The sequence below is a fragment of the Crinia signifera genome, chromosome 2 (assembly GCF_055691185.1).
Source record: "Crinia signifera chromosome 2, ASM5569118v1, whole genome shotgun sequence".
In the NCBI taxonomy this organism is placed as follows: domain Eukaryota; kingdom Metazoa; phylum Chordata; class Amphibia; order Anura; family Myobatrachidae; genus Crinia; species Crinia signifera.
In genome coordinates, this window is record NC_139218.1 from 210,416,889 (window position 1) to 210,420,518 (window position 3,630).

The 3,630-nt window shown below is 44.8% G+C and overlaps 1 long non-coding RNA gene across 1 annotated transcript; it reads left to right on the forward strand.

The window, feature by feature from the left end:
- The first annotated feature begins 327 nt into the window (after positions 1–327).
- Positions 328–2,024, forward strand: LOC146058965 (uncharacterized). Its single transcript, XR_014470064.1, has 2 exons — positions 328–798; positions 1,859–2,024. It is a non-coding gene; the product is annotated as an uncharacterized LOC146058965 (long non-coding RNA).
- The last annotated feature ends 1,606 nt before the right edge of the window (positions 2,025–3,630 follow it).

Here is a 3,630-nt window from a genome sequence, read left to right on the forward strand (position 1 = left end):
CGAATAGGCAGAAACGCTCTGCCTATGCGGTGGCCCGCCGGCGGATATACGCCCGCACCCATGTGCGGCGGACCATCGCTCAGCTTGAGCGGCGGTGGTCCGACCTCCGGCGCAGGGAGCCAGAGAGGCTTCAAAGCATAAGGGCCAGCATTGCTAGATGTGAGTATTTCAACAGTAAATGTGGATTTGTACATGATTGCTTACCTGACATTATTTAATCCACTAAGGTCAGCAGCCTGATCATGAGTTAAACATGCCATACAATATATGAGTGCTACTTCCTGATTGACACCCTGTAATAGTCATAAAATATGTTATTGGGGAGGATTAATGCTTGTGATGCTTACAATGGCCCAAATGTCACAGCATACCTGCCATGTTACAGGCTGTGTTTTGTAAAGGCCACTGAGGAGCTGTTTGCATGTACAAGTATCAGTACCTCTAACCTTTGCATTTATAGGTTGATAAGGCTTAATACAAATTACCACTAATTGGCACTTTTTTCATTTTTCCCAAACACAGCACGTGCACGAGCAAGGCAGGCCCGGGAGGAGGCAGAGGCAGGCCAGGCACAGGAGGAGGCAGAGGCACCCCAGGCCCAGGAGGAGGCGGAGCCAGCGATGGCCGAGGAGGAAGAGAATGAGGAAGGGGTGGCAGAGGAAATTGAAGGAGTGGAGGAGGCTGAGTGGCCAGTGGAGGCAGAGGTGGCAGCCGAGGAGGAGGTCGTGGCGGCCGAGGAGGCCCAGGAAGAGGGGGAGGATGAGGAGGCCTGTGTGGTGGAGCAGGCGGCCGAAAGTGGTATGTATACATAAAGATTCGTTCTTCCCTTTGTCATCCACTATTTGATATGTAGCACTGTTGATTCAAATGTGTTTGAAAATACTATAAAGGCAAACAACAAATTGGGTAGCAACAGACACACTTTGGGGTTAGATAGGGTGCCCAAACCATCCCTTTCATCCTGGACACATATTAATGACACAGGTTGTGCGGATGGCTTTCAGGTCGAATTGAAGTGCCACTGAACCTGTGTAGTTAATCTGTATCCAGGAAGAAAGTGATGACTTGCTCATGTAAGGGTTACATGTCCCTGCTGGTTGCATACAATCTGTAGGCTCATATAGGTGAGTAGAGTTTACTGGTGAATGATCTTTGTAAACTAGATTCAGTATGGCATAAATGGAGTATGGCCAGGCGTGGCTTAGACTGGAGTAACAAGTGGTGAGTGCCCCTGGGCCCTCCTCTAGCTAACCACCCCCTGCGGTCTGCATGTATTTTTTTCACCATAATTGTGTGTGTATTTGGTCTTAGTAATGCTTTTGAGCATGGTAGTGGGTTAGTGCTGCAGCTTCCCCTAACTGGCATTCTGACAATGATTTCTGGAGCAGACCATCAGCAGCCAAGCCATGCTTGATTGCACAAATGTACTGAGCATTCCTGAGAGTTGTGTAACTCCCCAGCCAGGCTCCATCATATAACAGACACTGAACTTTGTTTGCCGAATTGTGATTGGTGCAGCGCGTGGCATGCTTCTCAGAGCTTAGTCATGGGTGGGTTTGGATTGAGAAGGAGCAGTATGACTGTGAGGTGTTCTACAGAGTAAAGGGTAGAGGGCCAAAATCAGGCTTTCCATGTAGTATGTATGCATGTATGTATAGGTGTATGTCTCATATATATAGGTAGATATGTGTGTATATATATATAGTTATATATATATATATATATATATATATATATATATATATATATATATACACACACACACCTCTCAGAATGCATGTTTAAAATGTAGGTTTGACTATGTTAAATGTATGCATGAATATCATTAGTCATTTTTCATTTTTAATTTCCTCCACAGATGAGCCTGCCCAAGCAGAGGAGGGTCGCCGTGGGGCCCTCCTTAGAGTCAGAGGCCTGATGAGGGAAATGTTGGTCCTAATGGACAAAATAATTGATGGGGAAATTTGAAGTTATTTTTTTTACCGTTCTGTATGAATAAATTGTTCTTTAAAGTTGAAAGTTGTCAGTGTTTTTTTCTAACATGCTAAAGTATATGTGTAAGTTGTTTAAAATGTTTAAAATAAGCAAAATGTACATAGTGTATCTAGATGTATGTTAGGGTCACATGCTGTAAGGGTTAATGTGTGTCATGAATGTAGTAGGAATGTGGGTCAGTATAGATGAGCATTTAATTGATTGAAATTGCTAACAATCCCTTTTTCAGGAGGTTGCCTAATAGCCTTAGTGGGTCATGTGATCGCTGTGTGTACTCAGTACAAAAGTGTTGGATTGTGCGTAAATACTCCGCATCGGGGCGTACGGACAGCTTTCCGTACGTTCTCACGCGGTAAGACCGTGCTTGTGCGGGAAGACCGTGCAAGAATCTGTACGTTTCCCCCGCACACGCACGGTTTGTATGTCGTCCGTACACACGCCCTGTTCTTAAAGAGTGAGTCCGTCCGAATGCGGAGGACACGTGGGCGTTTCTACGGACGATGCCCGCACGCTGCCGCACAGCGTTGCGTGCGGCCCGCACCGTAAGAATTCGGGAATATCCGCACCGATCAGAATAAGGCCCTATATCTTTTATGTTAGGGCCTCTAGTGAAGCTGGGTAATAATTTTGAATTTTTCAGGCATTTGAGGTCGGGGTCTGTTGTCACCAAGGGCCACAGTTTTTTGACATTAGGAACTAACTGTGGACTCTTGTCTGTAAATTGTGTGACCCACGGCATCATAGATTGTTGGTTTTTGGACACTTTTTTTGTTAACAATGCCGCTCTTTCCTGTTTTTTGGCTTTAGCCAAAGCCTGCTCTAATGCCTTTTTAGAATACCCTCTCTCCAGGAACCTAGCCTTCATTTCCTCCAATTGTTTGTCTCGGTCCATGAGGCTGCTATTTATTCTGCACACCCGCAGAAATTGTGCATAGGGCAGTCCCGTAATGGTAGCTGCTGGATGTGCACTGGCCCTGTGTAGTAGTGAGTTTCTGTCTGTACTTTTTTCAAAAAGTGTCGTGCTTAGCTGGCCATCCTCTATCTGAATTCTGACATCAAAAAATTGTACTTCAGTTGCACTGATATGATATGTAAATTTGATAGGGTCTGTTGAGGCGTTTTGTTCCTCCAGCACCCTAATCAGGCCGTCTTCACTACCAGACCAAAACAGCAAAATATCATCTATATATCTTGAAAAAAAAACCCGATGCAATCAGAAATCTCTGGTCTGGAAAAGAAAATCCTGTGTTCACTCTGGCACATGTACGCATTGGCGTAGACCGGAGTGGCGCAAGATCCCATTGCGCATCCGGCCATCTGGTTGTAATATCTGCCATCATGTAAAAAATAATTATGTGTCAGAGTGTACTCTAGGAGTTTAATAAACACATCTGGGGGTGGACCATCATAATATGCATTCCCTGTAATGAGCTCATTCGTGGCCAACATCCCCAGCTCATGAGGAATACAAGTATATAGATTACACACATCCACTACTGCCATGAAAAACTTTTTAGGTGGTACCACAAACATTTTGAGTTTATTCAAAAGCATAGTTGTATCCTGTAGATATGTTGCTGTGGCCTGTATGCATGGCTGAAGATGATGATCTATCAACTTTGCCAGGGGCTCATT